Source organism: Gopherus flavomarginatus, chromosome 9 (genome assembly GCF_025201925.1).
Source record: "Gopherus flavomarginatus isolate rGopFla2 chromosome 9, rGopFla2.mat.asm, whole genome shotgun sequence".
NCBI lineage: Eukaryota > Metazoa > Chordata > Testudines > Testudinidae > Gopherus > Gopherus flavomarginatus.
In genome coordinates, this window is record NC_066625.1 from 39,571,214 (window position 1) to 39,592,373 (window position 21,160).

General features: G+C 48.2%; 1 protein-coding gene and 1 long non-coding RNA gene across 2 annotated transcripts in view; one reads left to right on the forward strand and one right to left on the reverse strand.

Annotated features, from left to right (window-relative positions):
• METRN (meteorin, glial cell differentiation regulator) overlaps positions 1-21,160 on the reverse strand; it is a 291,968-nt gene that overhangs the window by 218,887 nt on the left and 51,921 nt on the right. The gene's annotated exons all lie outside the window — the stretch shown is intronic.
• On the forward strand, positions 140-19,841 carry LOC127058462 (uncharacterized). The gene is made up of 2 exons (XR_007776378.1): positions 140-241; positions 19,407-19,841. It is a non-coding gene; the product is annotated as an uncharacterized LOC127058462 (long non-coding RNA).

Sequence of the window (21,160 nt, forward strand, 5' to 3'; positions counted from 1 at the left end):
TACTACTGTACCGAGACAGACTGTCTTGGCGCGCACGCCTCTCTGGCGATGAATATGAGCCGGTGTTCCGCTCGTGAGCACAGACACGTACTAAAAGGTGGTCCGTGTGGAAACCACGTCCCTAGTAACATTAGTTCCGCAGCTGGGACCTAGGCAGCTGTTAACCCTGTCCCTCTTCCCAAACACTACACCCGGGTCCCTCACCTCGAAACCCGCCAAAGGAGGTACCACAGACTTAGAGGTTCGGAACATAACCCTCGGCAGTACCAGGGTTGAATGGGAAGTACTGGGGAAGGTTATGGGGCTGCGGGGTTGGATGAGGGGTACTGGGGAAGATTATGGGGGCTAGCAGGGTTAGATGGGGGGTACTGGGGAAGGTTAAGGGGGCTAGCAGGGTTGGATGGGGGGTACTGGGGAAGGTTAAGGGGGCTAGCGGGGTTGGATGGGGGGTACTGGGGAAGGTTATGGGGCTAGTGGGTTTGGATGGGGAGTACCGGGGAAGGTTATGGGGGCTAACGGAGTTGGATGGGGGTACTGGGCAAGGTTATGGGGGCCAGCGGGGGTTGGATGGGGGTACTGGGGAAGGTTATGAGGGCCAGCGGGGCTTGGATGGGGGTACTGGGGAAGGTTATGCGGCTAGTGGGGGTTGGATGGGAGGTACTGGGGAAGGTTATGCGGCTAGTGGGGGTTGGATGGGAGGTACTGGGGAAGGTTATGTGGGCTAGCGGGGGTTGGATGTGGAGTACTGGGGAAGGTTATGGGGGCTAGTGGGTTTGGTTGGGGGTACTGGGGAAGGTTATGGGACTAGAGGAATTGGATGGAGAGTACTGGGGAAGGCTATGGGGCTGTAGGGTTGGATGGGGGTACTGGGGAAGGTTATGGGGGCTAACGGGTTTGGATGGGGTACTGGGGAAGGTTATGGGGCTAACGGGTTTGGATGGGGATACTGGGGAAGGTTAAGGGGGCTAGCGGGGTTGGACGGGGGTACTGGGGAAGGTTATGGGGGCTCACTGGGTTGGATGGGGGTACTGGGGAAGGTTATGGGGGCTAGCGGGATTGGATAGGGGGTACTGGGAAGGTTATGGGGCTAGCAGGGTTGGATGGTGAGTACTGGGGAAGGTTATGGGGGCTAGTGGGGTTGGATGGGGGGTACTGGGGAAGGTTATGGGGGCTAGTGGGTTTGGATGGGGGTACTGGGGAAGGTTATGGGGCTAGCGGGGTTGGATGGGGAGTACCGGGGAAGGTTATGGGGGCTAACAGAGTTGGATGGGGGTACTGGGCAAGGTTATGGGGCTAGCGGGATTGGATGAGGATACTAGGGAAGGTTATGGGGGCCAATGGGGGTTGGATGGGGGTGCTGGGGAAGGTTATGGGGGCTAGTGGGTTTGGTTGGGGGTACTGGGGAAGGTTATGGGGGCTCACTGGGTTGGATGGGGGTACTGGGGAAGATTATGGGGGCTAGCAGGGTTAGATGGGGGGTGCTGGGGAAGGTTATGGGGGCTAGTGGGTTTGGTCGGGATTACTGGGGAAGGTTATGGGGCTAGCGGAATTGGATGGAGAGTACTGGGGAAGGCTATGAGGCTAGCGGAATTGGATGGAGGGTACTGGGGAAGGTTATGGGGCTTGCGGGATTGGATGCAGGGTACTGGGGAAGGATATGGGGGCTAGCGGGTTTGGATGGGGGTACTGGGGAAGGTTATGGGGGCTCACTGGGTTGGATGGGGGTACTGGGGCAGGTTATGGGGGCTAGCAGGGTTGGATGGGGGTACTGGGGAAGGTTATCGGGCTAGCAGGGTTGGATGGGGGGCACTGGGGAAGGCTATGGGGGCTAGTGGGTTTGGATGGGGGTACTTGGAAAGGTTATGGGGGCTAGCAGGGGTTGGATGGGGGTACTGGGGAAGGTTATGGGATAGCGGGGTTGGATGGGGAGTACTGAGGAGGGTTATGATGAGTGGTATGGGGTTGGATGGGGGTACCGGGGAAGGTTATGGGGGCTAGCGGGTTTGGATGCGGGTACTGGGGAAGGTTATGGAGGCTAGCGGAGTTTGGATGGGGGTACTGGGGAAAGTTATGGGGGCTAGCGGGGTTGGATGGGGGGTACTGGGGAAGGTTATGGGGCTAGCGGGGTTGGATGGGTAATACTGGGGAAGGTTATGAGGCTAGTGGGGTTGGATGGGGGGTACTGGGGAAAGTCATGATGGGGGGTACCGGTGATGGATGTTGGGGTCCCCGGGAAGGTTATCATGGTTGGTACCGAGTTTGGATGAGGGATTCTGGGGAAGGCTATGACTGGTGGTACCGCGGGGGTGTGCTGGGGAAGGTTATGACGGCGGGTGCCGGAGTTTGATGGGGGGTATGTGGGAAGGTTATGACGGTTGGTACCGGGATTGGATGAGGGGTCCTGGGGAAGGTTATGATGGGGAGTACTAGGGTTGGATTGGGGGATGTACTGGGGAAGGGTATAACGGTTGGTATCGTTGTTGGATTGGGGGTACTGCTGAAGGTTATGACTGGGGGTACCTCATTAGGACAGAGTGTACTGGGGTTGGATGGGGAGGGTACTGGGGTTGGATGGGGAGAGTACTGGGGTTGGAATGGGAGTTCTGGGGAAGGTAATGATGGAGGGTACCATGTTTGGGTGGTGGGGTACTGGGGAAGGCTATGACGGAGTGGTACCGGTGTAGGATGAGGTGTACTGTGGAACATTATGACATGGGATATTGGAGAAGGTTATGACAGGGTGTACTGGAGTTCGATGGAGGGTGTACTGGGTATGGTTATAATGGGGCATACCAAGGATGAAGGGGGATACTGGGGAAGGCTATGACAGAGCGTACTGGAGAAGGTTATGATAGGGGGGTACCGGGGTTGGATGGAGAGGGTACTGGAGTTGGCATGGGGTACTGGGGTTGGATGGTGGGTACTGAGGAAGGTTATGATGGGGTGTACTGGGGTTGGATGGGGAGATTACTGGGGAAGGTTATCATGCGGGGTACCGCGGTTGGATGGGGGGTACTGGAGAAGGTTATGACGTGGGGTGCTGGGGTTGGGTCGGGGGGTACTGGGGCAGGTTATGATGGGTGTTGCCGGGTTTGGATAGGGGGGTACTGGGGAAGGTTATGATCGGAGATACCGGGCTTGGATGGGGAGGTACTGGGGAAGGTTATGATTGGTGGTACCGTGGTTGGATGAGAAGAGTACTGGGGTTTGAATGGGGGTTCTAGTGAAGGTTATGATGGGGGGTACTGGGGAAGGTTATGACGAGGGGTTACTGGGGTAGGACGGGATATACTGGGGAAGGTTATGACGAGGAGTACTGGAGAATGTTATGATGGAGGTATTGGGGTTAATGGGAAGAGTCCTGGGGTTGAAATGGGGGCTCTGGGGAAGGTTATGAAGGGGGGTACTGGAGTTGGATGTGGTGGGTACTGGGGAAGGTTATGACAGAAGTGTACCAGGGTAGGATAGGGTGTACTGAGGTATGTTATGATGGGGGATGCTGGGGTTGGATTGGTAGAGTACTGGGGAAGGTTCTGATGGGAGGTACGGGGTTGGATTGGGGGGTGGTATACTGGGGAAGGTTATGACCATGGATCCCAGGCTTGGATGTGGGATACTGGGGAAGGTTATGACGATGTGTATCAGGGTTGAATGGGGAGAGTACTTGGAAAGCTTATGAATGGGGTTGGATGGTGGGTACTGGAGAAGCTTATGACCGGAGGTACCGGGGTTGGATGGGGAGCTACTGGGGAAGGTTATGATTGGTGGTACTGGGATTGGATGGGGGTGGTACTGGGTTAGGTTATGAATGTGGGGTACTGGGGTAGGATGGAGTGTACTGGGGAAGGTTATGGCTGGGGGTACCCAGTTGTATGGGGGTAAGTGGGGATGCTACCAGGGTTGGATGGGGGGTACTTGGAAGGGAATGATGGTGTGTTCCAGGGTTCGATGGGGGACACTGGGCAAGGTTTTTGACAGGGGGTACTGACGTTGTGTGGGGAGAGTACCAGTGTTGGGTGTGGTGTACTTGGGATGATTATGATAGGGAGTAGCGGGGTTGGATGCGGGGGTACTGGGTTAGGTCATGAAAGGGGTTGTCGGGTTTACACAGTGCAAACTGGTGAAAGTTGTGGTTGGGGGTACTGGAGAAGGTTATTACAGGGGGTATCGTGGTTGGATTGGGAGCATATTGGGGAAGGTTAAAATGGGGGGTTCCGGGATTTGATGGGGGGCACTGGGGAAGGTTATGATGGGGGTACTTATGTTGGACGGGGGGTATTGAGAAAGGTTATGAGGGTGATACTTAATTTGGATGGGGGTACTGGGGAATGTTATGAGCAGGGTATTGAGGTTGGATGGGGGTGAACAAGCTTGAGTAAAATGAGAATGCTGGCAGAAGTTCAGCAACAGGGTGGGAGCTACCCAGTTTACTGCACCCAATGCAGTGTGTATGATTACCTGCCCTATGGGCTGGTGGTGTATGTGTGCATTCGGTGCAAGGAGCTCTAGGCCCTCAGAGACCGTGTATGAGCTTTGGAGACCAGGGTGGCTGAACTGTAGGAGCTAAGGGAAACAGAGAGGTACATAGATGAGACTTTCCAGGACACGGTAGAGCAGTCCCACCCCTGGTCTGACAGCCTCTGTGCTGTTGAGGAGGATGAAAGCCTCAGGGAAGGAGAACTTCCAACTGGAGCAGAGGGAAACGATCCCATAGTTGGGATCCTCTTCCCAGATGATGATGTGGTATCCTCTCGCACTGAGGATACTTCTCTGGGGGAGGGAACTCCAGTTATTAGGAAGAAACAGGTATTAGTAATGGGTGATTTGATCATTAGAAACATAGCTGGGTTTGCGATGATCGGGAGAACTACCTGGTGACTTGCCTGCCTGGTGCGAAGGTTGCGGATCTCTTGAAAGTCTGGATAGGCTTATGTATAGTGCTGTGGAGGAGCCGGTGGTTGTAGTACATGTAGGTACCAAAGACAGGGAGAAGGATATGAGAGAGGTCCTTGGAGGCCAAATTTAGGCTGCTAGGTAAGAGATTGAAGTCCAGGACCTCCCTGGTAGCATTCTCTGAAATGCTTCCAGTTCCATGCGCAGAGTGAGTTAGACAGGCAGAACTTTAGGGTCTCCATGTGTGGCTGAGACGATGGTGTAGGAAGGAGGGGTTTAGATTTATTAGGAACTGGGGAAGCTTTTGGAAGAGGGGGTGCCTAGGCAGGAAGGATGGGCTCCACCTAAACCAAAACGGAACCAGATTGCTGGCACTTAAAATTTAAAAGGTTGTAGAACAGTTTTTAAACTAAGGGCTGAGAGAAAGCTGACAGGTGCTTTCGGTTCGGACATGTGGTTCGGACATCCCTTAGGAGAGCATCTATAAATGGAGATTCCCTATGTCCTAATAAAGAGGAGAGGATGGAAAATGATAAAATATAGGGAGGATCTGATGAGAAACAGTCAAATGAAGAGAAGTCCCATTCAATTACATCATGCAATAGGGGACAGCCAAAAAATGACAAGTTTTAAAAATGCTTATATACCCGTGGAAACCTGGTGGAATGAGGATAATCAATGGGACACAGTAATATTAGGGTACAAAATATATCGGAAGGACAGAACAGGTCGTGCTGTTGGGGGAGTGGCACTATATGTGAAAGAAAGCATAGAATCAAATGAAGTAAAAATCTTAAATGAACTAAATTGTACGATAGAATCTCTATGGATAGTAATTCCATGCTTGAAAAATAATATAGCAGTAGGGCTATATCACTGACCACCTGTCCAGGATGGTGTTAATGACTCTGAAATGCTCAGGGAGATTAGAGAGGCTATTAAAATAAAAAACTCAATAATAATAATGGGAGATTTCAACTATCCCCATATTGACTGGGTACATATCACCTCAGGACGGGATGCTGAGATAAAGTTTCTTGACATCTTAAATGACTGCTTCTTGGAGCAGCTGCTCCTGGAACCCACAGGAGGGGAGGCAATTCTTGATTTAGTCCTAAGTGGAGCACAGGATCAGGTCCAAGAGGTGAATATAGCTGGACCACTTGGTAATAGTGACCATAATATAATTAAATTTAACCTCCCTGTGGCGGGGAAAACTCCATAGTGGGCCAACACTGTAGCATTTAATTTAAGAAAAGGGAACTATTTTAAAATGAGAAGGTTAGTGATACAGAAATTAAAAGGTACAGTACCAAAAGTAAAATCCCTGCAAGCTGCGTGGAAACTTTTAAAGAACACCATAATAGAGGCTCAACTTAAATGTATACCCCCAATTTAAAAAACATAGAGAAGCAAAGAAGAGCCACCGTGCTTAAACAACAAAGTAAAAGAAGCAATGAGAGGCAAAAAGGCATCCTTTAAAAAGTGGAAGATAAATCCTAATGAGGAAAATAGAAAAGAGCATAAACTCTGGCAAATGAAGTGTAAAAATATAATTAGAAAGACCAAATGTAGCTTTATATCCTGGGTTCTGTCACATTCACACAAGTTGCCATAATATTAACTCTAAAATTGTACACTACTGGGGACTGTTGTAAGGAACTGCCTACTACTGATGTATACTACCTTGCCTTCTACTGGACAGAATCAGAATTGCTAAAGTGTGTGTTACAGCCTCCATACTGCTCATGGTGAGTGGTGATTCTCCATTAGCTCAAGCGGCAAGTACTTGTCCTGCTGCTGCTATGAAGTGATTGGTCAAAGATGCAATGGGAGTACATGGATTTGTTTTCTTTCCTTGGCTTCTGTAATTAAAAATATTTATTTAAAATAATGAATTGTAAGGGAAGCTGGCCCCAAGGCTTTAGGGGTGGCTAGAGTGCTCTCTCAGCCAGGACCTGACTGTGAAAGGGAAGAAAATTAATATAGTGAAGGAGCCAATTGGGAACAGATTGCTGCGGTCTCGTTCTTCCACAGTATCTATTACAAGTCTGTGATGTAAACCGGCTGCTGAGATTAGCCACAGTGTAACCTTGCTCTGAAGCTCCCCGGGGAGTCCTCTGGCAATGTAGGCTGTTCCCTTGCAATCTGATTTCCCACATCCCACCCCCCACTCTTTAGCAGGAAGTGACCCAGGGAGCGCCACTGAGAAAATGCAGCGTTCAGTGTTGTCAGCTCTGTTGATTTTATTGTATGTCTTGTGGTATAATGTGTTTCTCCAAAAGCTACATCTCCTGGAGTCCTGTGAATATGTGAAAATCTCAGTTTTCATTTTTCAGAAATGAAGTTTCTTGCCTTCTTGGCTATGGAAAAAAGTTTGAAAGGGTTCAAAAACCAGAAGGCAAATAAAAAGAAGCCAAGTCCTAGTATTATTTAAAAGCTCCTGATTTGTGGGGTTGGGTGATACTATATATGGCCTTGTCCTGTGCACTGTCACTGCTTGGGAGCATTGGTGTATTACAGATGGACTAAGGAGGTGGTGTTCAGATCTGAGTTAGACTTAGGCTGAACTTCCAGGGAGCGTCGATGCCATGCCACTGGGGAGTGGTGCTGTGTCGAGTCCAGGGAGCAGGGCCTCCCAGGGCACAGGCCCACATCAAGATTGGGTGTGTGGGTTTGCTGGTGCCATAATCTTGTGAGCTGTTCCTGCAAAATGTTAGCACCATGTGAACAAGCAGGTTCAGATCCAGGGACCCGAATCAGAATCCAAGCCTGGAACATGGAGGGGACCAGATGAATTTATTGGTTTGGCCCATCTGCGCTATTTTTGAATTGCAAAGGAGTTTTGTTTCCTATGTGGGTACCACGCTGTTTGTACTGCACTTGTCACCATAGGGTCTGGGCTCCTGTTGAAGGGTCTCCATTGCCTTCCTACTTACTCCAGCCCCTGACAGTGTCAATCTGGCTAACAGGCTGCAGTATTCAGCTGGGCAATGGCACCTAGGAGGGGCCACCTCTCTACTCCTCCTCTTTGCACCATCGGGATGGGCAAGCTAGTGTGGATAAAATAAGAGCTAAACTGAGCTTTCCCCCAAAACTTGAGTCACTGTCTGAAATCCAAGTATTAAATCTTGGGAGAAAACCCCATGCTGAGTCAGGTCCTGTCCAACTTCATAGGCTTGGAGGGCTGCATGGTGTGGAAGTTAGCACAAGATTTGAGGGTTCTCCCCATCACTAGTCTCTGCATAATCTTACTTGATGCAACACCACAGCAGCTTGCTGCTTTGCTGCATACAGGGACATTAAGGACCTGATCCAAAGCCCACTGGAGTCAATGGAAAGACTCCCATTGACTCCAGTGGGCTTAAAATCAGTCCTAGAACTGTCTGAACTCCATTGCCCCCTGTGCTCTCCTGGGTCCCCTAAATCTCAATGGACCTCAGGATCCCACCTTCCTTACTCTGTTTCTCCTGCTTTGATTTGTTAAGTGAATGGAAGAGGCCATGACAACTGGAAGCTCTTTGATGTCACGGATGCTGTTACCCAGACGATAATAGGGGGCTGATCCCCAGCAGGAGTAAATCAGTGCTGCTCCATTGAAGTCAGTGGCGCTTTGCTGATTTAGACCAGCTGAGGATTAGTCCCTGAGGAGGGTTAAGAATTCCTGCTGCTGGACTGGTGGAAATTCTTAGCTTACTGGTAAATCTCCCTAAAACTGCTGGGCTCATGTGTGGTGGATGTGGTGGGGGTTATGGAAATTAGAGCTGCCATGTATTAACACTCCTCAGCTTCTTTATAGTTACTTATTTTTATTTTAAAGCCATCCTTTTTTTTTTTAAAGAAAAAAAATAACCTTCTGTCTGCAGGAAACCATACCCCATAGGGAGGTGGCTGGGCTTTAAGGGGCTTAAATACTTCCTCTCCATTGTGGTCACATACGTCTCTGGCACGCTTTATCCTGGATGGGTAGCTTTCCTCTCTCATTAGAAACTGAATGGGAAATGTGATGGGTGACTTCAGCTTCCACTTTCTGCTTCTGCTGGGTGAGTGTTCAGGCTTGTCATAGTTTGCTGGAGCCTCAGCTGATGGAAGCAGGCACCGCTCTGAGGAAGTTTGTCGGGGGAGAGTGTATCGGCACCACTCTGGGGAAGTAAGATTCTGTGGCCTGCATTGTACAAGAGGTCAGACTAGATGATCAGAATGGTCCCTTCTGACCTTAAAGTCTATGAGTTAAGAATACGGCACTGGCAGGCAACTGCCCTGAGAGAGTTCACAGTACTGGAGTTCCAGATGGCTCTCTGGATGGTCACACTGCTCATGTGTGGGTGGCTTGGAAATGGAGCTGTGCTGTGAGCCAGGAGACAGCGTGCTGGAGAAGTATGCATCCACCTTGAGTATGTTAGCATGGTTTCATTTAGTCCTCTCCCTAAACTAGACCTTATTTTAGAGCCATGAGAGAAAGCACAAGAGACCCCAGCTATCTTAGAGAGCTGAGCTGCTTGTGCTGCCTCTCTAATGACATGCCCCTGGTGTTCTCTGCTTCCCGGGTCATCTGGCCATTACACAGTGTCAAAGCTGGGATAGATTAAGGCAGGATTCTGGAGTCTGGGCCCTGCAATCAGAGGGCACCCCGCTGGAGCAGTGAGTCAGAAGCAGGGCAGCAGGTGCCTGCCAGTGCAGTTCACAGCTGATTGGTGCCATCTGGCTTTTTGCTGTGGTGGGCTGAGCTGGTTGACTTCGGAGAAAGATCAAGTACTTAGGAGTGGGAAGGAGAATAATCCATCTTTAGGGACGGAGGTGGAAGCTGGGCTACCGAAGGATGAGTCTGTCTAGTGTGTGGGGAGGGTTATTTGGTGGAAGTCCTAATCCATCTGCCATGCCCACTGCCCCCTCCCTCCTGCCAGTTGTCAGCAGTTGGTAGATACAGACTACAACTGGCAGATAAGGCTTAAAGGCTTAATTTCTGGGGGTGCTGAGCACTTTCCACTCCCATTGACTTCAATAGGAGTAGAGGATCTTCAGCACCAAACAAATCTCAAGCAAATCTAGCCACACCTGTAATTGAGGGAATTAGGCTACCATGCCAAGGAATTGCACCTCTTCCCTTCCAGTTAGGGCAGCTGAGCCAAATGTAGGCCAGGTGTGCACATCTCCTTTGTGGAGAGGTTGCGCACCTTTTTGAGGTGCATCCCTTACCCAGCCAGGCTGGGACAGAGTCAGGAAAGGGAAATGTGGACTGTTCTGTCAAGCTGTTGGGAAAGGTGGTCTCTAGTGAATTGTTCACAGCTGTCTGGGGCAGAGGCTTCCAAAGGCTCTGTAAATAACCCAGTGGGGAAATTACAAGGTATTGCCTGAAATCAACCATTTGTGTCCCCTTGAGTCCCAGTCCCACAACTAATGTGTGTGGATGGAGGGCCTTTTAAGATACATCGTGCAACATACTGGGCAGGTCATGTCTAGATTCCTTAACAAAGACTGTGTATTAATGTCAAAAGAGTTAAAGTGTTACAAGCTCTTCACTGTCAAATATACAAAGAGGTCTGTGTTTTTTTCTCTACCTCGACATCGACCTTGGTGTACTCAATTTCTTGGCAAAAACCCAGAAGCACTTATTCTAAAGCTGAAAGTTTATTGATAAAACATAGGAAAGAAGAGGAAATAAAAAGCATTTATTCTGAAACTGAGTGAGTACGCAAAACAAACTTAAAGCTGCACTCCTTTTTGGAGATAAAAATATTAATCTCTTATTTCTTTGAGTAAAAGGAAAAGGTTAATTTTACTTTCAAGCCTGATGTGTAAAGGGTCTTAACTTCTCCTGTGTCTAACAGACAAGGTGCAGGAGAGAGACCGCTTTTCATGATGTCTTTGGAACACTGGGCAGCTGGTCAATCACAAATAGATACATTGGCTGGCACCTGTTGCTTGGACCCTGGGTTAGGGACATCATCTGGCTGGGCCTTTTCTCCTTAGATGGGGCAGAGTTGTGGGCAGCTCATCTTGCTGATGCAGTGCAGTTGATTTGAGGACTTGATGAAAAGCCAAGAGAGTGAGGTATGGGTGGAGGGAGAACACCACTAAAGGGAGGGAACAAAAGAGGTGCTTAATGTGCTTCTGAGATGCTGGCAATTGGGTCTCCCCACTGATGGGCTGAGGACTGGAAGGCATGATGATGATATGATGGTTTTCAGGACTCTGAAGTTCCTTAAACAAGAGAAAGGCCTGCTTGCCTTCCTCTCAGGAAGAAAGTCTTTCCATCTGGTCTGCTCCTTCTCTCTTGGACAGGGAAAATGAGATGAAGTGGATGAGACAAGCTGTGATGCAAAGTGGGATGAGCGAGGAGAGGTTTTTTTCCCCAAAGTCTCTTTTTAAGAAATCTGAAAGGGGGGAAAGTAGGTGGTATAGTTTATCCCTCTTGTTATTTTCTCCATTAGTTAGGCCTAATATCCCTCACACCAATTTTGGTGCATTAAGTTCTGGTTCCACATCTTCTGTTTTTACCAAGCATGATTTCAACACACTCCTAAATCATATCAACAAGACCTTTTTACATTTACAATAATCCAGTTTCTTCATCTGGTTCTCTTGCACTTGTTTATAATATTCAGTTACTGAAAACAACTCAATCTGTTTTTCATGGTTAATTTTCAGGTTGGCAAATATTGTAGGTTAGTGTAACATCTTATGAACTTTCCCTTACTACTTACATTTGAGGCTACACTGGGGTACATTTTATAGGCCCAATAGTCAGAACTGAACTTTGGGACCAGGCTTTTCTGTGGCTGCTCCAGAGAATCCATTCAGTCAAATGGGAGTTTAGTGAGTGCTGGGTAGTTGGGCCTGTGTCTAGAAACTCAAATACAGCCCAGTGCTCCAGAGAGGAATTGACTGGGCACAAGGTCTGGTCTTCTCACAGTATTTCCACCAGCCTGGGCCTGAGAGACCAATACGAGAACAATGTGATGAGTGTTCCTGGGATGTAACCTGGAACTGAGGTACCACTGAACCCTCTGTCTTGCCAAACTAGGCTCCCTCTCGCACTGTGATAATGTGACAAACTGCAAACCCCTCAAGGTCTTGTACTCATACAAACATTCACAGGCAGGGACACACTCAGCTGCTTTTGCCAGCCACTCCTGAACCAACAATAGAGAGGCTCCAGCCAGTTCCCCCCAGCTTCTCAGTCTAACACCCCCAGAACTGTACCATCTTGCCCTGGTCAAAAGCCTGACCAGCATAAGTTATCATCCGCCCCTTCGTCGATATGGAGAGGACAATGCACCAGTTTTTTGTTAACAGCTAGGATTTTTTTTCATGCACTTAACTCAAACCCCACTGTTTTTAGTTAAAATATAAAACAGATTTATTAATTACAGATAGATTTTTAGTGTTAAGCATACAGATCAAAGTAGATTACCTAAGAAATAAAACAAAATTGCAATCTGAGTTCTATTAACTAGACAGGAATTCAATCAAGCAATGTCCCCCGATAGTACAACCAGTTTACAGATCTTCCATACACAGGTTGAAATCCTCCTTTCTTGCCGGGGCCGGTCTCCCACATTCAAAGTCTTAGTCCTGCAGCTGTGATTCCAGGTGTTGAGTTGTGGGGCCATGAGGCCAAGTGACGATGTCGCTTCCCCTTTTTATAGCTTCTTTCATATGGAAGGAACTTGTTCTAAGCAAAGTCATAGAATCTCAGGGTTGGGAGGAACCTCAGGAGGTCATCTAGTCCAACCCGTGCTCAAAGCAGGACCAATCCCCAACTATTTTAAGTTCCCAGTACAGTTTGTGGAAAAGTACAGGCACAAGATGGAATTCAGTATCACATGATCTAGTCACATGCCATTGCACGTTTTGATGAGTCATAGCCACCGTTATCCATATGATGACTGAAGCATCCATAGGAAGGCACACCAAATGGGGATAAGCTTCTTATAAAGTCTTTGTGTTTCTTAATGGGCCATTACCTTGAGTGGTTCATCCACAATGTGTTGGCTAGACTGGCTGTAAACTACTTTGTGGGTGTTACCCAGGAGCAAACATTTAAAATACTGGCACATAGTCATTATTCATAAATTTAGATACAAATGTGACACATGCATACACATAGGATAATCATATACAACAAATCATAACTTTTTCATTGAATGACATACTTCTCAATCATATTGCCATGGTAAATATGGGGATGCCAGGGTGTTGCTTTGGGATACAGAGTGTCACAAACAGATCTTGGATGACTGAGCTATGAGAGTTGAGTACACAGCAGGCCACAGGGATCTGTCTGTCCAGGGTTGGCCTCTACAGTACCTAGATAGGAAGAGCTAGGGTGATCATTGGATAAAATGATGTTACAATTCACCTGTTCCTTTCTTACTCTTTCAAATACCAAATCAACCTTTAGGGTTGAATCTTACACGGGCCCCCTGTAGCTTCACTCTGTACTGTTGACTTTGGATCTGAGATGTGCTGGAGGCAGCGCTCCTCACTTAAGTCAAGTTGATAATGTCAGCAGGAGTGTTGCAACTTTGCCAATGATGGAATTTTGAAAGATTGGTCCTGGTCAAAAAATTTGGATGTGGAGTTGAAAGGATCCAAGGCTCAGGAGGGTTCAGAGATGGGTTTTGGGCTGGGCTATTTTACAATTAGGGGCCAGCTTCAAAGGTCAGAGCTGGATCCTTATTTGTGCTCTGACTTTCCCTCTCTCCCTTCACATTTTTGGGTTTGGGATCAGACCCATCTGTGGTCATAAGACCCATCCCCGGGGCAGATCCCTTAGAGTGAGCAAGGTCTCCCTGGCTTCTCCAGCGAACACCATGGCGTATTTGGAAATCTTAATAAATCTTAAAAAAAAAAAAAAAACCTTGCAACCTTGCTGATGACAGATTATGGCCCCTGTCTGGCTGCAGGGCTGCCTGTAAGTGCACAGGCCATGTGAGCAGTAGGAAAGTACCTCAGCTGCAGCTTGTCCTTCTGCGCATACTGGGCAGCCAGCTGGTGTGAGAGATGGGAACACATGATGAGGGCCTAGACCTCTAGTAAACATCAGCATTCTAAAGCAGAACTCCTGCTGCTTCCTGGCAGGGGGCCATACTGCGTAGATGGCAAAAGAGAACTCACAGATCTACCAACCACTGCCAGGCAAGTCTAAAATTAGGAGCTCAGCTACTAGAGGTGATGGGCCTGAATCCCCACTCTGCCACTCCAAGTGCAGAAGTGGGGGCCCGCAAGGATTTTAAAAATTAATACTTGTCACTCCAGGCTTGTATTACACTCTCAAGGTTACAGCTTTTCTCTGACCTTGGCTTGGTAAACACTGCCACCACCCAAATGGAAAAAACAAACAAAAAACCCTTTGAACCCAGGAAGGAGCACTTGGGAATTCTTCCCTGTGGGGAACCCTCAAGCGCCACCCCTGTGCCCCCAGGGAATCGCTGAGAAAGAAAACAAAGGAAATTAGCTGTGGCTATCAGCTAATCAAACAAAATGCACAAACCTCTTAGGACACCAAAAATCCAATTCCTGTTCTGGGTCAGTCAAATAAGAACAGATTTTGTAATGGCCCCCACTAGACAGTTTTGTTTCGTCTCACATATGGCCTAAATGGAAATCCAACCTCTTTACTGTCACAACAATCCTTCAACAGAGAACTGTTTGGATACTGATAGTTACTATTCAAGGTGCTGTGATCATGAAATATAAACACAGAAAATGCATTTCAGCAACAGAAATCTGATATGATTCTCCCTCTCTCCTCTGTACAATGAAAGCAAAACATGGACTTTTGCTGGCTGCATTTTCATTTTGGCTGAAAAGTTCAGCACCCCCCACCTTCACCAAAATCACATTTAGATCAGAGGAAATGTTTCATTTTACAGAGATCTCTGTGCTGTACAGAGAAAAGGTCCACAGCTCAATTAGGCAAGTACTGTAATAACCCCAACAAGGCAGCGGGTATTTAGGACCCTCGTTAAGACACATCACTGAGGGAGGAGGGAAAGGGAGGGAAGAATGTGGGGAGAAGGAGAGATACTGACTCTACTGAGCTAAACCTCCAGTGTCCCATCCCTGTCCCCCTTCCCCCCCCACGGTTCCTAAAAAAGTTAAAGACCTTTAAATAAACCACACGCACACACACACACACACACACACACACCCCTAGAGGCAAGGATGCAGCACATAGTAATTCCAGGGAGTTGGGATGGGGGGGAGGGAAAGGGAAGGGCACTGAGGTCTCCATGTTTCTCCTGGAGAATGAGTGGGAGGAGAGCCGGCTCTAGGTCCTGCGTGGGAGTGGGGAGGGTGCACACCTGGGAAGTGGTGGGGGTGAGTCTCAGAGCCAAGGCGGGAGTGGGGCCCACGGGGGTTTTGCAGCCACAGGAGCTAGCTGAGGATACCGTGGCTCCAGGCTACATGTGTAGGAGGGGGTTGGCAGTGAGGTGAAATGCTGCTTGCAGCCTGGTTTCCCCATCAGGAGGCCAGCAGAGACCCTCCACCTGGGGGAACAGGGATCCTCCTGCTGGGGCTGAGCGGGGACTCCCTTCCCTGTGGGCTGCCCTGGGTGCTGGGCAGGGGGCACAGCAGGTGCATGGGGGAAGGGGGCATGTGCATCTTGCTCCTGCTACTCACCCATGCAAGGCAGGAGCTGGTGGCCGCATAGCAGGGGCTCTGACTGGGGGTGCAGGAGCTGCAGAGCCCAGGCTGCTCCTGAGCGCACTCTTGTTGCCCATCCCTGGCGCTACTGCTTCTGGAGGAGGCACTGAGGAAGGCTCCAGCACGGGCGTGCACAGTGCGGGGCGGGGGGAACTGGTGCGTGCTGGGGGGAGCAAAGGGGGGAGGCACGGCCACTTGCTGCCCCCACTGCCAGCTCTGCCACAATCCCCTCGCAGTGCCTCCCTGCCTGCCAGTCCACCTGCTTGGGCCCAACTGTTCTGGCACCCCTGCAGGCAGTAACCAGACATGCGCCCTTTTCGACTGGACTTTCCCATCCAAAACTGGACACCGGCAACCCTAACCACCCCCACCTCCAATTCATTGATAGCCCTCTTGCTGCAATAGGCCTTAATTTATAAATCACACATTGTTGGGAAGCCAGCAAGAACAAACCCCTGGCAATTTCTTTCCTAATGTCTCAGGCAGAGCTCACAAAGAACACCTCTGCCTGCTGCACCTTTCTACTCTGTGTACACAGCCAGTTGCTACATATTTTTCCTTCCTGGCAATAGCAACAACATTTATAAATCAACACAGAACCCAGCCACCTAAAGAGATCCAGGGAGAGGTTAGGGATGTTCTTTATTTACTTTGTTAAAAAGTTACTTTTCTTCTGTCTCCCCTGATTGAATTAGGGTTTTGGTGGTTGGTGTCTTGAAACCCAGTTGTGCAATTGTCTAGGTCTAGGTTACTGATTACTGATTGTTTTGGGTCTGTGTGTCATTCCAAGAAAGATCAGAATATTTTATTCCCATGAGTAAGCAAAGGATCAGAAAAGAAATATACACTCAGCTTTGGCAGCTGCTTTGTCTCCCGCCTGTTTTCCTAACATGAAAATGGATCCTCATGGGGAGAAGCTGTCTTGGGAGACAAAGCACTGCTTGCTGTCTTTGTTTCAAGAGGAGGTGTAAATACAGCTTCCTCACTCTCTGGTTAAGAACAAACTCTCAGGCTTGAGGCAGACACAAACCTAATGACAGGTCAGATACAAGGTCTTTAATATAACTATGGCAATGCTTAAGTGCCTGTTCACTTAGCATCACAGCCTCACTGATGCTTTGGGTGTAACAACATTAGGACCCCATTTACACTAAGCAAAATGGCATTGCAACAACTCACATCTTACAGTTATGGTTGTAGCCCTGTGTGGGTCTCTTGCTGCACCTATTCTATTGTGTTGGGAGTATAAGATTTGGGGTAATTTCCAAACAGGAGGCACTGCATTGTGGGATGCGCCAGTGCAGATGAAATGCTTGTAGTTTCCTAGGAAGAAAACTGCAGCCTGCACTGATTCAGCAGACCTCAGTTAAAAGGTCCCAGACACAACAAACAACCACCATTTGTAAAATATCTGGGACAACTGTTGCACAGAGACACAAGGTATCACCTGGCACTGTCAGGTCCAGGCATTCAAGCAGTGGTCTGGTGCAGTGCTCTTTTTGCTTAGTGTACGCAGCACATTAGGGTACCAACGTCACAAAGTGAGACCGAGTAGTCCTGGCACCTTGGAGATGAGCAACACCATTCATTTGATAACAAAATAAATTATTAGGAAGAGGGAGAAGAGATGCACACAGCTTCAAAGCACCAGGCTGGGTCTTAGCCACATGACTCCCACTAATATCAATGGCAGATGCACAGGTTGAACCCTCTGTGCTGTTCAGAAAACGTACCCAGTCATGCAGAGATCAGGCAAATTCTCCTCTTAGAGCCACTCAATGGAGTTCAACTTGGATATTCTCTTCCCCTTGCATGCAGAGATCTGCCAGGGATTAGACAGCATGTGCAAGAAGAGCACAATATGGGAGTCAGTATCTGCCACATTTTTCCCTAAGTGAAGAGATTTCCCATCACCTCCCACCCAGCTGTCTCAGAGGTTCATTTTAGCTGCCCCTTTCTGGAGCCCTTCAGATCTTGGACTGTTTCTTCTAGTGCTGCAAGTGCATGGGGAAATCCCATTGCTCCTACTTCCTGAACAGCTGTCAGGCAGGTCAACTGATCCACAGAATCTTCCCGACTTGATTGCCAAAGCAGGCTTTGATAGTCACTTGCGTATGCTGGAAGGCCTTTGCAGGCCATAGAAAGAGCCCCTTCCATTTTCTTATACCCCTGTTGGACTCCTACAGAGAGGAGAATACCAGAGATATAATGCTGGCTGATGGCGTGGCAGATTAGATGGACAGAGGGAACAGAGTCAAGGGCAGCAGCCCTCCGAAGCAGAGGAAAAACTCAAGCGATTAGGGCAATTAAAGGGTTACAGGCAGACAACCAGCAACTGTCAGGAAAGATACAAGAGCACTGGATGTGGGGGGAGTCTAGCAGGAATCCCTGTACAGTTCAGGATAAAAACTGTGGCTGGGGGATTGCTCACCACTCCACTAGTCCCACTAATCCCAGTTTGAGTCACTGCAGAGAATGGTGTGAAAGGCACTACGGTGTCTGGGTAAGTGATCACAGCTACTATCCCTGCAGCTAGAGTGTGTGCTGGCTTGGGGATAGGGTTCACAGCTCCTTGCAGCCTCCACGCTAGGAGCTGCTGCAGGAGAGCCATGGGGAAGTAGGGTGACCAGACAGCAAGTGTGAAAAATCAGGACAGGGGGTGGGGAGGTAACAGGAGCCTATATAAGAAAAAGACTCAAAAATCAGGACTGTTCCTGTAAAGTCGGGACATCTGGTCACCCTATGAGGAAGCTAAGTAAGTATTAGTCCAATGGGCGTGGGGGAAGCTGATAGCAATCAAACAGAGAGATGAGGTGTCAGCAACTGTCAGCAAAGAGCAGTGATGGTGCCTGGGCTTTGTGCTCTTGCTTCCCTAATTGACTCGTTGTTCCATCTTTTTTTTAATTGTGGGTGGGCAATCTGCCTCCTAAATGAAGAGAACAGCAGCTGATAAACTGGATTCCACCCCCTGGCTCTCCTCCCCCACCACACACACAAACTCCATCCCCCTCTCCCTCTTCCCACCCCCGTCCCCAGCTCCCCACTGTCTTCCCACATGCTGGAACTTTCCCACAGTCTTAGCCTCACTCTCAAGCCTATTTTCATTAAGAGGGAATTCTAAGCCCCGTTCTGGATATAACACTGCATGGACAAGCGCAACAGGTGGTGTGATTTTCAGATCCAGTGGGGAGGAAGACAAACAGACATAAACACACACTTCGAACTATCACAATCTTTCACATATATGAGTCAAAGCAAGAACAAGACCAAATCCAAATCTCAGGGGGAAAAGACTGAGTCCAAATTGTACCTGAGGGCCCTCAGCAGACATGAGCCCCTGATGTCGAAATGGGCCTGTCAGTGCTCTGGCCTCAAACACAGATGCTGCTGTCCTTAGAAAAAGCCTTTTAAAATGGAGGAGGGGTTAATCCCTATGCTGAAACATGGGGGGGTTTGTGTAATATAGTAAATCAACCAATGTCAGGAAATTCAAAGCAGAGGTCATCATCCCAGCTGGCATCTCCCTGCTGTAGTAATGGCCAGAGAGCAGCCATAGCAGCCTAAGCCTTTGATTTTATGCCCTTTCCGTGGACTGGATAACAACTGCAGTTAAACACAGATTTAAAAAGAATTGCAAAGGATTTTATGGAGAGTGGGGTTAGCAGAGAGTCTAGCATCAAAGAGGTACTCATGTTAGTCTGGATCTGGGTATTCACCCACGAAAGCTTATGCTCCAGAGAGTTTAGTAGTTGTACAAGGATTCTGGTTCTGTTACCAACTCACTGCATGACCTTGGGCAAATCATTTCACCTCTCTGTGACTCAGTTTCCCTAAAAATAATATTTCTCTGTTTCCTACAGGAATTGTGAAGTGCTTCAAGATTCTTGGATGGAAGCAACAACAACCACCATGACCCTTTAATGGGGTTTGAATCCAGGACCTCCAGCACAGACCTGAAGCTAGAGGACTAAACCCATTAGCTAGCAGCAGTAATATCACCACCTAATGCTAATCTATCATTTTAGATCCCCTAGCACTTTACAAAGTCAGTATCATTGTCCCCATTTTATAGCAGGGTTAACTAAAGGCTAGGGAAGTGAAAGGACTTGCAGAAGGTCACTCAGGCTAGCTAGGAATGGAACCCAGGCCTCTAGAGTCCCAACCTAGTGCGCTCTACTTTATTGCTTCTTTGGAGGAGGCACCCTGCCACTCTGGATAAGCAGCAGATGAGGACACAAACAGATTTTGAGCATGTTGCACAATGTTGTCAGAGAAATAAAAGAGCTGTTTGGGTAGTTTTAATTTGTCAGGTCCTTGAAATAGGTGATAGCACCTTGACAGCACTGTCTGTTGCCTAGGGACACAGTGTATTTAGTACTCACAATTGTTATTCACTATTTTCCCAGTGCCCCACAGTGTGCTGGGTGCTTTTCAGGACAAACAGAAAGGTATGGTCTCTGGCCCTAGGCTATCCACAGTGCTGATCCCACAATGAGTTTTGTTTTTTTTTAATACTTGGAGTCACATTGTTAACCTCTAACAAGATATAGGTAAACAGAGACTAGGTCTTCCCATTCTTTAGGAATACAAGTTTACATTTCAAAGCTCAACCGTACAAACCATGGAATGCCCCTAAATAGATTACACAGGGAGGGATAGCTCAGTGGTTTGAGCATTGGCCTGCTAAACCATAGGGTTGTGAGCTCAGTCCTTGAGGGGGCCATTTAGGGAACTGAGGTAATAAATCTGTCTGGGGATTGGGTCTGCTTTGAGCAGGGGGTTGGACTAGATGACTTCCTGAGGTCACTTCTCTTCCTGATATTCTATGAAGTCACTGAGGCAGCATATGGGGAGAGGGTCCAGCTGTGTGATGCTTGTGGCAAGATTGGGGTCCAGGTTTCCCATCACTTCTAGTAGCTGAGTTCCTAATTTTAGGCCTGCCTGGCAGGGGTTGGTGAGTTCTCTTTTGCCATCTGTGATACATGAAGGAGGTGGGGGGGAGTAACTCCCTTTGGTGGACACAGTTAGCTGTAAAATCCCTCTTGGTCTGTTCTCTGCTTGCTTTACCTGTAAAGGGTTAACAAGCCCACAGGTAAAAGAAAAGGAATGAGCACCTGACCAAAAGAGCCAATGGGAAGGTAGAACTTTTTAAAATTGGGAAAGAAACTTTCCCTTTGTCTGTTGTTCTCTGGGCTGCAGGGATGGAGCAGCAATGCTGTGTATGGCTTGAACCAGGCATGAAAATTCATCTTCCATTCCTAGGAGAAATTATTTGGATAGGGAATATTTGGTTAGACACAATCAGGTTTATTTTTTTATTTTGGCTTGTGGATCTCTTCTGTGCTAACCCCAGATGCTTTTGTTTGCTTGTAACCTTTAAGCTGAACCCCCCAAAAAGCTACTTTGGGTGATTAATTTTTGGAATTGCTCTTTTAAAATCTAACAAAAGCCTAAGTTCCAGATACATTCCCCTCCCAAACTGGATTTCCCCTCTCATTTGTTTGACCAAATCCACTCTTGTAACATGCACAAAAATAAATACCCTGTATCAGAAACACTAATCATAGTGAGACAAATCCCACCTTCAGTTATTTCCTAGCAACTATTATTATTT